The 14,726-nt window shown below is 33.2% G+C and overlaps 1 protein-coding gene across 1 annotated transcript in view; it reads right to left on the bottom strand.

Annotated features, from left to right (window-relative positions):
* LOC108911022 (protein roadkill) overlaps positions 1-13,762 on the bottom strand; it is a 118,932-nt gene extending 105,170 nt beyond the window's left edge. The window contains exon 1 of the mRNA XM_023455120.1: positions 13,546-13,762. The gene's annotated coding sequence lies outside the window, so the exon portion shown is untranslated. The remainder of the gene's footprint in view (positions 1-13,545) is intronic.
* Positions 13,763-14,726: the final 964 nt, after the last annotated feature.

Below are 14,726 nucleotides of genomic sequence, written 5' to 3'. Positions count from 1 at the left end.
GGAGCCGGTTAATGGTGCGAAAAGCGAACCGTCTATTTATTTCGCGACCGACCGCCGAATAGACGGCCTCCCGGTTACCGTTATCGCGACAGCGTCACCTTAATTGTCTTTTTATTGTCATTAATAACGCCGTAATACCCCGCTTTGGGAGCGGCCGCTGTACGGGGTGTTGCGCCTTTGCGAGGCGACCGATGTTACATACGGGCTGTCCCCATTTGAAGAGGGAAAGTTAAATTTTTTCATATTTTAAAATTATTTTTCATTACACAGGGTGTCCCAATTCTTCTAGGCGTTACCTAACTTCGTTCTCGTAAATGGACGACTTGTATACAGAGTGTCCCAGTATTTTTTTAACTCTAACAACTATTAAACATCTTGTACCTTTGACAATATCGTTTCAAAACGTATTTTTTTTCTAAAAATCTTATGTTTATACAGGGTGGGCCATTAGTGTGAGAAAGTAAAATAACTCCCTTGTTATTCATAATACAGAAAAAATGTTTATATAAAAGTTGTACAGAATCGAAAAACCTAAAGGAAAAAATCAATTTGAAACATGCAAGGCGATTAGTAAAAGCGGGACACGCCAAATATTACATTTTTTAAATGGAACACACTGTATATTTTTAAACACAAGGATTTCCGAGAAAATTCTATATATGGCAATATAAACAGTTTAACATTTTAGTGCGGGGTTGCCAAGTTATGTAGAAAATTCTTGGAATTTTGGAAAAAACATGACCTCGAAGAAGTTGTATTAACTTCCAACTACTAACACTTGGAACAAAAATATTTGTCAGAGTCATAGACAAATGTTAGGCAAAGATTCCTATATTAGCTAATATCGATATTTTGTACAGGGCATTTTTTATAATTCGATCATTTTAAGAAATTTCAAACTTGATTTTCTAAAATTTTTCAAACAGGGAACACCCTGTATTTTAGTGTTCTATTTTATTCACATATCAGTCCACTTCAACTTTTATTAAGCATGTTCTACACCTAAAGTTGTTAGTTTTTAAGATATGGCAACATTTCTGGAAAAACGTAATTAATTTTTATTAATTTTGGTAGCACGAAATGGCTTTGGAGAAAACTGTCACATTGTGTCAACTTGTCAGTTCATAATTTATCATTCCATTTTCAGTTAATTTTATTATTTAATATTTATTGGTGGTATTCTATAAAATAATAAAAATTAGGATATATCTTAAAAACTAACAATTTTAGATATAGAATATGCTTAATAAAAGTTGAAGTGGAGCGATATGTGAATAAAATAGAACAATAAAATACAGGGTGTTCCATTTGAAAAATTTTAGAAAATCAAGTTTAAACTTTCTAAAAATGATCGTTTTACAAAAAAATGCCCTGTATAAAATATCGATATTAGCTAATATAGGAGCCTTTGTCTAACATTTGCCTATAACTCCATCTAATTACTTTTATTCCAAGTGTTAATAGCTGAAAGTCAATACAACTTCTTCGAGGTTATGTTTTTTACAAAATTCGAAGAATTTTCTACATAACTTGGCAACCCCGCACTAAAATGATAAAATGATTATATTGCCATATATAGAATTTTCTCGGAAATCCATATGTTAAAAAATATACAGGGTGTTCCATTTAAAAAATGTAATCTTTGGCGTGTCTCGTTTTTACTCATCGCCCTGTATGTTTCAAATTAATTTTGTAGTTTATGTTTCTTGATTCTGTATAACTTTTATATAAACTTTTTTTCTGTATTATGAATAACAAGGGAGTTATTTTACTTTCTCACACTAATGGCCCACCCTGTATGTAAATACAAGTGGAAATGGTAAAGGGGCTTATAATAAGCGAAACAAAAAATCTGTAATCACAGTCCAAAAACATGCTCAAAAATGCAAAAAAAATGACTTGCAGCAATGAAAAAGTGACTTCTACAAAAGTTGTAGATTTTTGCATGATCTACAACTTTTGTATTGGATACTTTGTTTGACGTCGAACTTCTCCAGAAATCCCAATGATACAATTTTTCACAATTTTTTAACCCCCCAAATCAACCCTCCATCATATAAAAGACAGTCTGTAGATATATGCTTATATGTTTCCTACTTCAATTTACCATTAATTAATTTTTTATAAAAATTTGTATGAAAAAAAAAACGCAGTTTTTTGCTTATAAAACCTAAACTAACGAAGCAATCTGAATGCCATAAAGAGACAATTTGTAGAGAATCGAAATACGAATAAAACGAGAGATAGATCGATCCGACCGGATAATTAGAAACAAAGAAAACCTGGAAAAATCGGAAAATTTAGCGTTGTTTTTTCTAAATTCATTACTCGACCATTTTTTAAGTTGTAGAGCTGACCCCTCTGCACAAAAGCAGTGAATTATATGTAGCTACTTTAAGTGTGCACAAAGCAGGCGCTATCGGACCATTAGTTTTGGTACAATTGCAATTTGAATTTTTTGCTGCACTATTATGCAAAATTTTTGGATGCGTTCGAGATGATCCGATTTCAATTTTTCAGCCGGATTTTAAAAGTAGAAGTATGATACTACAAAACGTATATTCTAATTTTCCCATAAAATGATGCGAAATAGGTGAAAAATTCCTTCAAACATGCTTAAAAACGGTCGAGCGCGCGTACGCGGTCCAGTAGTGGGGGAAGATCGGGAGATGGGCAGTGGTTCCAAATTTTGGATCATGGATGGCTCCATTTTTTTTTTTTAATGAAACATTATCTGACGAGCACATGTAAAATGTAATTTTCTTTCCGTTTTCTTAAGTTATACTGGGATTTATCTCTTATAGCACGCGAGATTACACGAGGTTCTTCATATCTTTGTAGTCTTCCATTTCGTGCCATTTTCACAAAAATGGTTTCTCTCACAAGAAATTCATTTGCATATTCTTGTAACTATTTTTGTAATATTTAGGTAACTTTTATGTTAAACGAAGTTCAAATATCATTTTCACAGTGCATTTTTTAGCTTTGAAAATTCCATTATAACGTGATTGAAACCTTTGATATTCTCAGATCCGTAATGACTAATTTTCTATTAAATATGAAATGTATTATTGAAACCCAATCCAGATCTACAACAATGCCAAAATATCCACTATTAGTCACTCCACTCAAAGGAATTATTAAATAAAATTACCTTAGTCATTGTTATGTGACTGGTTTACAAATTTTTATATTGTTGTGGTATTCTACAGACTACATGAAGATTTGCAAACAATTTGCACACACAAATGTTTTTTTAAACAAACGCCCCATGCAAAAAACAAAAACATTCACCCGTAAACAAAAGCAAACGTTAATGAAATGTTTTTTGTTTGCCCCCGAACAGAAATAATTTGATCATTTTGGAAAATATTATTTATGCGGTTTCATATTTCAAAGGGCAGACATGAGAGCAGACTACATATTTCTGAATTGAGAAAAGTTGAATAAAAGACGGTGAAGGATGACAGGTTTCAAGATTGGAATAACATCCTGAAATTTTCGTAACAGAGTTTAAAATAAATGCAGAGTTCCGACATGTTTTTAAAATGACAAATACAAAATTTAGATTTCCAACATCTGGATGGCCGTTTTTTTGTGAATAAATATGTTTGCGGGCAAATATTTGCATTTAAAACATTTGTTTTCCATCTTCGACCAAAAACAAATAGCACATAACGCATTTGCATACATGTTTTACCCAATTTTTTTTATACAGGTTTTCATGTGTTTACAAACAAATGTACATGCGAAGACCTGGACTAGGCTTAAATAACGCTGAAGACTGTTTCGTTCGTGCTTGATCGAGTTACATTACAGACTAATTTAGCACCCTATATATGGGGTGTTAAAAGAGTAAAACAACGTTCAAATTGATTCTATAACGCGGGCTTAAAAAATAACTATAGCCTTTGCATTTCTACACTTCGAATCTCGAAACACAACTCAAAAAAATCCAACGGCATTGTCCCTTTGCACAGCTGCTGAGCGGTACCTTTCCATTAAAAATTTTATTAAATCAATGTGGACTAATGAATTATTTATTGGTTCGCGGTACAAATGGTTGGAAACACATTATCTCCCCTTCCAGAGCATTATGTTATCATTTATTATTTTTCCAACCGCCTAATAGCGTTACGGTGTCGCCCTATTGGGGTTAGATAGATAAAAGAATACAGGATCAATACTGGTATTGGGTCAATTTTTAAATTATTTACTGCCACTACATTAATCTCACATTCACAGAGTTAAAGCTTATATTTATGAGTAAATTTGAAACTACCAATAATTCTTTTCCTGAAGATTAATTTTATAAAAACAAAAACTTTTTCTCGTATATTTGCCGATGTTTCCATTACATATTTAGTCTTTCTCATTTTTTTTCTAAACAATAATGAATATTGTCTGTAACGCTTGCAGACAAAGATAAGTTTCATTTAACGGATTTTGCCGAACACCTTGCTTATTATACAACGATAAAGTTGACTGACAGGCTATTTACGGATACGTCAATATTGTTAATACCACCTAGCCTATCTTTTATGAAAAAAAAAAACTGAGCAGTTGGCGCAGGTGTCTAAGCTCGGTGCAGCTTTAGACCACCATCATCATCGTCCAACTATGGGGGGCATTAAAGTTATGTTTAGATATACGTTAGGCGTATGTTTTGCCGAAGATGGACATGATTAATATGGCTCGATGCAAATAATTCACGTCTTAATTACATTTGTTTGAGTATTAACAGTTCTTTCATTTCAGAAAAAATTCTATGCCAATACACTCTTGTGTACACGGTGACTCAAATTCGATGGGATTTCACGAGATCTCAGAAATTACTAAAATTTAAGAAAATGACACGCCTTCCCCAGACAAATTCAACTGTTGAATCTAGGCCTGGTCAGAAAATCGATTTATCGACTCGAATGGATTTTATTTTTGAAGCGATTTATCGATTCGCAGAAAAAATCGAATCGGAATATCGAATCGAAATATCGTCGATATCAACATCTTTTTTTTTATTATTTGCCGATATGTTTGGTAACAAGCACATTTATGTTTTATTGTTATTGCAATTAAATATTCCCCCGTTTCCTTCTATTCCATTCGATTCAAAAATACAAATCGATATACAATTTTTGTTTCTACGTCTAAATAAATGTCTATTCAACTCGACAATTAGTTCGATTCGGATTGATCAGTCATTCGATATTTCGATTCGATTTTTTCAACGGATCGATTGAAAAATCCAAACAAAATTATACAATTCGATTAATCGATATGAATCGATTTTCGATTCGTCAAAAAAAAACGTATTTCGCAAATCTCACGGGCCTAGTCAAATCAGATATTTAACATCTTTCGAGATTTTAGTGGTATTCACTTTCTTGACATTTTCGACCACCTCTCTATATCGCTAAATGCGATAGACTTTAAAATAAAAACTGCCTTATATGAACTTTTCGTCGTAAAAACGATTGATAATTTTTTAGTAAATTTTGTGATAACAAAATTATGAAGAATCTTACATTTTTTCAAATGGAAATCGTGGTTGACTGGATTGGAAAGACACACATATTTTATCTGCTTTCCAATGTCATACTTATTTCGACAGTAGTTATCGAAAATAAAGAAGTTTTATGTATAAAATACATAAGTATATTTCTAATTTTATGACAAACAATTTATAATTCATTTCTTTTAATCGAAGTTCTATCTGTTACAGGAATTTACAGTGAGAATTCACTTTAAGAAATTGCGAAGTTTCACTTTACACGAGGTCACCACGCAATTAAAACAAATTAAAATACATATTTACGATAAAAATAACTATTTTAAAATTATTATTTAAATACCTTTTTGGTCCGCTCCTGGTCGCTGACCCACAAGGTTTATCGAGAGTGAATCTTGACCTACAGTAGTATTCGGTCATTAACCTAGTTTTTAATATTTGTTAACGTTTTCACTATGATTTATAATTGAATATGAGTTTTTAATATTATACTCAATTCAGTTTGTAGTACGTATACCTAGTGACATATTGCTTTTCAAAGAGTACCTATTTAAAATGACAGTACGGCTAAAAAAAAACGTCATGGCACTTTTTTAATAAAATGGGGAACCGTTGCCCTTTAATTTTGAAACAAATTGCAAAATTTGAGACGAATGCGGAAATCAGCCGTTTCTCTTCAACGTTCCAACGCTCTGTGGTGCGCCGGCGTCGTCCCAGTCAGCAAATGCGATTCAAAGTAGGGCGCCGAACTAACGGGAATTGAGGGGTAGGTAATTTGCTTATTTTTTTAAGTCGTGTAATTTTTTTTTTTGATTTTCTGTCTTTATTAGGTCCTCCGAATACACGGTTAAAAATTGACGTTATAACTGAATCACCCTGTATAGATTAGTAAAATTAATGCAAATATAATGAGACGCAACTGTACAAGGTGTTCAATATTCAGAGAAGCTTAAAAAAACGAGACGCTTTATTCATGAAACCCATCGAATTCAGTCACTCTCTCGCGACAAATTTCGGCTCCCCCTCACCTCGAGCGCTAATTATTCCCATTGCTCACGTACGGTCTATTACGTGAGCCTAATTCAATTCGTTATTTTTAGAAATTGAACGGCCGCGGAGAGAAAGTTTCGGAACACTTCGAAAGCTCACACCACACATAAAAAAAAACAATTTCTCCCTCTGACCAGAAGGAAGCAGTAAACTGCTCGTTAGAGGACGGCTACGAGGAGGGCTTCCAATCCGTCAACGTCTTTCTCTCCAGATAAGTAGAACTAACAAGAATTAATCGATTGTCAAGAAATCGTACCGACGGGTTGAGAAAAATTATGTATCTGGTTATTTGTAAAAACCTCAAGTATGGTGTTTGGCAGTGTTTATTTCTTGCGATACGCTCAATCATTAATGTTTAAGTTCCTTAATACTAATTATATTTATTGTTATTAATTTTATACTAAATTTAATTCGTACAAAACTATTTTATCAAATTTACAAAATATCGAACACAACTTCAAGAAAGAAGTATTTAAAATTAAGACGGTCCAAAAACGATTTTACGGAAAATTTCGACAGCTAAAAGTACTGTAAATTTTAATACTTTTTAACGCGTTATTTTTGAGATTTTTGAGGTTAAAGGGTTTGAAAAAACCATGACTCTCGCCTTCAACTGCAAACTTCTAGCAGCGACATCTCTGTTAATTTCTATACGACACAAATAAAAAAACAAAATATTTTGTGAAAAAAAAAAAATACTTTTGTACCTATTCTTGAACATTTTTCGTATCTTTTTTATTTTTAGTTATTTTCAAAAATATGCTACTTTTTGGAATACATTTTTTTTTCAATCAAAACGTAATATTTTCAAAAATATGCATTCTAAACCGCATAAACTTACATAAAAAATGTAAATTGTAGAAGGATTACCTTTAATTTTAAATGTCGTGAAAAATTCATCAGTTTTTGTAGTTTTTTTTTTCGAAAAAGCGAATTAAGTTTTAATTTGATCATAACTGTTAATTTTTATGCTAATAACTTAAAGTCAAATTCATTTTAAAGATATTTACTTTACTTTAAAAAATGTCCTGTGCATTTTTCTTGAAAAATATATTTATTTTTTAGTAATTTTACGTTAAATGCTTCCAATTTAGTTTCTGGCGGACATAAAATTATCTTCAACCAGCCGTATCTCAGCACCTATTGCACCTACATAAATGAAAAAAAAAACTTAATATTTGCCTTTTTCTATAAGCTTCATTTTCTTCGTGGTGCTTCATACAATGTCTATTTTCTGTTATTCGAGAAAAACTACTGAAAAACGTCTTTTTTTTATAAAAAATGTACATTTTGTAAATTTACGTAATTTTTGTAAATATTTTTGGTCTTTTTTATAATTCGCTTGCATTTATTTAGAGTTAAGGTAAATAAATAGCTTCTAAACAGAATTTTATAGACTCAAAAATTGTAATAAATAAAATAACAGCAATAAAATTATTATTTTTTTTACCATAAATATACCGATATCAATATTGATGTTTCATTTTAGTTTTCAAAATAATTACTAATCTTTACATTTATTGAAGAGAATGCGAAGTATATAAATTTGAAAATATTATATGCACTAAAAAATACTTATTGAAACTTATTAACTATATTACCTTTCACAGAATAACAAACTTAATTAGAAAATATTGTATATAATAAAAGAAAAGTTTTACTATCAGATTTTCAGCCCATTTCTTCACGAATGAGAAAACTACTAAATCCCAGTACTTTTATTATCGCTTATTAAATGATATATTAGTCGTTATCATACATTTTAAATCCTACTATATTCTATATTTGCCAGATTTATCTCAATCGTAATGTAAACAGTGAAGACACACTTCATACAGCTGGAAAAGCAGTTCAAAATCAAGTATTTCTTTCTAAATTTTTATTTCGGCATACTAGATGAAAAGTTTTCCTAGTTTAACTCAACCGAGTATACTAAATAAATATTGCAGATAGAAAAAATAAACGTTTATTTAAGTTTATTTACCACTTTTCATTTTAACATATGTTTACCTTCATTTCTGTATAAATGGCAAAAATACTAAATCCCAATACTTAGACTTACAATACTCTTTTATTGGCGTTTATTAAGTGATATATTTATCCATTTGTCTCACTTAGTCTAACCACAACGTATAATTTTATAATTCAAACAGCTGGAACGGCTTTCCTGACAGAAATGCCAATTAGAAAATACCGTATATAGTAACAAAACGTTTATTTAAGCTTATTAACTACCTACTTTTCATTGCAACGTATTTCAATTTCATTTCTGCACGAATTGCAAAACTTCGGCAAAACTACTAAATCCTAATGCTTAAATTTACAATATTTTTATTAGTGCCTATTAAATAATATATTTGCCTATAAAATACACTTCAAATAGTACACATCGCACGCTCCGAACAGCTGGAGAAGCCAATCAAATTCAAATATTCCTTACTACGCTTTTATTACGGTGCACTAAACATGTTTCCCCGTTTCTTTCAATCGAGACGTATTTCCTCGTTGAGTGTTAATTAGATAATACTGTAAATAGTAACAAAACGTTTATTTAAGCTTATTAACTAGTTTTCATTGCAACGTATTTGTTCAACTTGATTTCTGCACGAATGGCAAAACTAATAAATCCAAATACTTAAATTAACAATACTTTTACTAACGCTTACTAAATGATATATTTGTTAATAAAATATACTGCAAATCGTACTATACTCCGTATTTGTCTCATTTAATTCACCCGTAACATAAAATGTTCGAACAAACAAACATCGAATAACTGGAGAAGCCGTTCAAATTGAAATATTTCCTACTACGTTATGATTACGGCACCCCAGATACGTTTTCCCCAGTTTAATTCAACCGCGACGTATTTTCTCGCAGATTTATCCCGCGTTACGATCTTCACCGCGATTTTTACAACCTACTAAATTCGAGAGTCACGCGTCGGAGCGTTTTTTCAACGGCCCATTGTGCGATCCTGCGTCTAGCCGCGGCTAGTTGTTAGAGGCTATTGTCTTCTATTGTGAACGACCGCAACTCCCTGCATACCCTGAATAAGAAGATAATTACACGTTTGCCGTTCGGTCCGATGATTTTCGTACGGCGCATTTTTCACAGAGGCCGCCTTCATAGCGACAAACGGCAAAGTTTCTTATTATTTATGTATTCGATACATTTCTTAATAGATGTTAAGGTTACGTCGGGTTAGGTTTACGTTTTTCTAAACATTATATCTAGAAAAAACTCAACACAACGTAACCTAGCCTCCGTTATACAGGGCTTCTCGAATTGTATGTATCCAGGAAATTTCCGGACACCCTGTAGAAACGCAGAAATAATGACACCTTGCCAAATAAAGTTGCTTTCGTTCAAAACAAAATTTGCATTTCAAAAAGTGAAAAACAAAAATATTTATTTTCGAGTAGCACGTCATAATTTTTTAGGAATATAGTATATCTGGCATAGCTCATATCTGCGCCACTGGTTTCAGTTGAAACTTAAATCTTTTTATGTTGAAAGAAATTTCAATCACGTGTTGTACACACAAAATTTCTTCTCGATATTTTCATTTGTTTCAAAGATATTTAAAGTTATAGGTTTCAAATAAAATAAAAACGATGGAGTTTCGCAAACAAACTGATATACCAAAGTGCCATTATTTTTACTTTTCTATGAGTTCTATACTACAAATTTTCTAATAAAAATTAGGTTAGACCGCGTTAATTTTTACTGTTGTTTTAATCTTGTAAACGATTAGACCAGACTAATTTACCTACGGCCTCTATTTCACATTAATATTATAAGGGTATTCTAGGTATTTCCTTTACTTATATTCTACTCTTTAATTTCACACCTCGTGATATTAAAGGTGATAACGAAACATTTTCTAGCATTTATCATTGTTTTTTCGTAAATCTCGTATTTTTTTTCTAAAAATAATCGGTTTTTGTTCTATTATTTTGCATTTTGCAGCCGCCGAACTAGTAATTTTCAAGATATTTCATGATATTTTAAAATAACTATCGAAAATCAAATAGAACAGGTATAATTAATATGTAAGTAATAAAAAATGAATCAAGTCAGTTGCTCAAGCTTTTACAGTTTCGGACTTAATATTGAATATTCAGTAATGCATCTCAATGGAATATTAAATCATCACAAAGTAAACCCAATTGACGAAAATTCAAGAAATCACGTTGTCTATGAATAAAATGTTATATACAAGGTTTTCTTCAATTGTTTTTGGCTACTGGGAGTTAATCGTATCTTTTTATTAATTTTGGAAATCCTGTACATCGAAAACGACGCGATTTCGGACAATTTTTTTTTTAATTCATTTTTTGGGTATTTTGGCTCCAGTGAAAAAAATTTATAAAAGAAACCCCTTGCGCGAAGAGAATCAGTCAAGTTTTTTACGAATATAGTTTTGCGTAACTAAAAATGTCACACGTTACCTATTTTGGAAACCCTGCATATATTTTTAAATGGGATGTACTTTTCTTTATACTGACGCCCAACATATTTTTTCGCCACACTGTAGATGAGTGGTGACGTCATCGATTTTTTTTAAATGGGATTGTATACATTTTTTTGCACGTTTTGATTTTTTTTATTCTCTTTCCAATCATATGATGTCTACATAATGAAATTTTTGATAAAAAATGAGATTTTAGTTTACGGTTCTCGCTTTCTAAATCATATTAAATAGAAAAACTATTTTGCATACTGCTATCCGTCACATATCGGTTTGTTTGTAATTGTTGTCATCCCATTTAAAAGAAATATCGATGTCACCACTCAGCTACAGTGACGAAAAAAAATTTTGTGCGTCAATATATAAAAACAAAATCCCATCATTTAAAAATATATACAGGGTGTCTCATGATTAGTGTCGAATAATTTACCACAAAACAAAATCCCATCATTTAAAAATATATACAGGGTGTCTCATGATTAGTGTCGAATAATTTACTTCTTGATTCTATTACCAAAAATAAGAATATTTTTTCATATAAACATTGGTTGAGAAATGTTTCTTAAGGCAGCTACGCCCCCCTAAATGGGGACTCAAAAAAAAAATTTTTTTATACTTATTTCCGAAATGGGTCGAAGTAAAATCATGAATTTTGACTCCAAGAACGCTCATTAAAAGTTGAAATAGATCATAAAATTTTTCAAAAATTTTGATCAAGGGCGTCTCAACTGGGGGGGGGGTCGTCGGCTAATATTTGCCCCAATTTTTTTGCTTGTCGAAATTTTCAAATTCAGCAAACATATGATAGACCTTCATTTCATCTACAAAAAAGGTACTCTTTATTTCTTTCGATAAAATGCTTTATTTCCAAGAAAAACGGATTTTAGAGCTTCGATAAGCACACTTTGGAAAGTGTTACAACATATTTTAACTGATTTTTCTCGAAAACGGATTACTTTTTCGATATAAAACAACATTACCATTTTTAATAGAAAACTCAGATCTTTCTTTTACTGTTTAAATTTGAAAATGGTAACATTTTTAACAGTAAATTGTACCCGAGCTGGGGCAAATTTTTGCCGACGACCCCCTCAATTAAGACGCCTCTGACTAAAGTTTTTGAAAAATTTTTTCGACTATTTCGACTTTTAATAAGCGCTCACGATGTCAAAATTGATCATTTTCCTTCAACCCATTTCGGAAATATTTAAAACAAATTAATTTGTCGAGGCCACATTTAGGAGGGCTAGCTCCCTAAGAAAGCATTTCTCGACCCATGTTCATACGAAAAAATATTCTTATTATGCCAGAAATAAGTAACTTTCAGGAAATAAATGTTCCACAGCTGCGAAAGCCCGTAAAGTTCTTTGGAAAATAAAAAAAAAATAAAGTAAAGTATAAATTAGTGGATTATTAGCACATAAAACAGCTATTACTGTTTGTTTTTGCTTGTTTAACGGCAATTATTGGTGCATTACATCATAGTAAAAAAACTAACAGGTACGTATCACAAATATGTCATTTTTTATGTACAACCGTGCAAATTGTACTAAAAAAACTTAAAAAGACAACATAGTTCTTTTGTTCTGGTAATATTTTAATGTTTTCAATATTTTCCTAAGCCTCTTTTAGACAATTACTGTTCTCGGCTTTCAAATAGGTACTGATCGAGCAATTTCTTTTAATTCAAGCACAAACAAGCTAGTCCAAGTTCTCGAAATCGTTCCTCCCTACACGCCGGACTACTTCCCCGGCTGCTGCGACACGTGCATCCCGTGAGGACGTCGCGGCGCGTCGCTCTCGCCGCCCGTGACTGCAGCGCAACAAAAACAACGGCCGGGCAGGCGAAGAAAGACACGCGCGCGCCTCACGCATGTCGTTATCATTTTAAATTTACAACCACGTGTGCCGTGACATTTACGGCGAACGACGGCTGCGTCTCCGTCTCAATCCGCGTCACGCCGTCGGTGCATCCAGAGCGCAGAGCGTATGAAATGCATAGAGTCCACTTCCGGGCGATGACCGAGCGAGAGCGCGAGGCCTTGGACACACCGGGAGTCCATCGGCCCCAACGGAAGACAATGTACTGTGTGCGAGCGGCGTTCGTACGCCCGCCCGCCGGTTCGAGCGAGGAGAGAAAAAAAACAGGCAGAACCCATCCTAGTTCGAGGTCGGACGAAGAAATTCGCTTGGCCGCTCCAGTTAGTAACCCTACAAAAAAATTGGAAGATACACACCGCGTCTCGTCCGTTTTATTTACATCCGAAAGTAAATGAGTTTTCGGGGTCGCACGGCTCACTAGATTGCGTCGGACGATTCCGTTTTTTCAGTTCAGTAAAGGTACCCGATGTTTAGAAAGTTCACGTCTATGGAATTTGGGGTCATTGAAAAATCTCTAGCGCACAGCCGTGCTCTACATAATTATGCACACAAAGCGAGAGAGCAGCAACATTCTATTGTTCTCCTTAAACAAGACAGGGATTTTTAAAAAAATATCTCACATGTTTCTTACCTCGCTAGGGCCATATTATCTATTATACACCAGTGTAATCCGAATCAAGGATAATCCCAATGGAAAAATCACTTTCCTCACTCCACCTACTCTACAACACAAGAATACACGTTTACGGACATGCCGGGGCCGTTTGTGTCACCGACTGATCCAAAAGTAATTCAACAACGACCAAATTCAGTGCTGATGTCACCCTCAACAGCGCAGACAAACCGCGTCCAACCCTCACGTCAGACTACAACAAACTGAGGCAAAACAGTGTCATTATTCGGAATCCCCTCTCCCCAGGTTGAAATGTGAAAAAAAGGCCGTCCTCGGGCGAGCTCGGGTCCGATCGGCGCTGCTCTCGCCAATCGCTATCGGAGCCTGTTGGATGTTCGATTAGCAGATGGAATTCTATTAGGAATTAGCAAAGTGCGTTTTCGTATGCAAATCGGACGAGAGGCCACCCTATATCGCGGGCGGCGTCGTTATGCGAATCGCTTGTCAATTTCTCGTTGAGGCGCTCCGCTGAAAAAAGTTCTTTTTCTGGGGAAAATGATTTGATGGTCCGGGAGACGCACGCGCGCAGCGACAACCTTAACATCGGGGACGTAGTCAGGGCCGGATTAGAAATTCCACGTTCGCGAATTGCATGAAAATATAATGAAGGGCGGGGTTTGTCCATTCCCAACTTTACAGAATTTCAATTTAACCGGAAGGTTAGTATAAAGTCACTATTTCAGATAATAAATAGTATATTAAACAACAAGTTTAGAAAAACAAAGTTTTAGTAAACGAATATAGTTTTTGAGTACGAGCGAGTGACTATGAGTTTAGGAAAACTGCTTTTCTTGCGAGATTTCTTTATATGTACTATTTTTTCGCATTTTGTGTTGTAGGTAATTATAAGCAAATAGATGGTGATAGATATAAGAGCATTACAAAGTTAGAAAGGGCTCCGCACTCAATTTATGGAAATTAGTCTTTCGGTGAAATTTCCTGAAAAATTGATAACTTGTCCCTTTTTATCACTGATCAAAAGTCTTATAAGTCATATGAAAGCTGGTTTCAAGACCTATAAAATGGTGCCTGGTAGAAGTTTGTACAATTAAAATCAAGCGAGATATGTCAATTTATCTCTTATTTTTATAAAATTTTTATTACTTTCGGTATTATTTTGTCTAATAAATTTATTTTTG

Source organism: Anoplophora glabripennis, unplaced genomic scaffold (genome assembly GCF_000390285.2).
Source record: "Anoplophora glabripennis isolate ALB-LARVAE unplaced genomic scaffold, Agla_2.0 scaffold552, whole genome shotgun sequence".
NCBI classification, from domain to species: domain Eukaryota; kingdom Metazoa; phylum Arthropoda; class Insecta; order Coleoptera; family Cerambycidae; genus Anoplophora; species Anoplophora glabripennis.
Note: the sequence above shows the minus strand (reverse complement) of the source record. Positions and strands in the feature narration are given on the sequence as shown.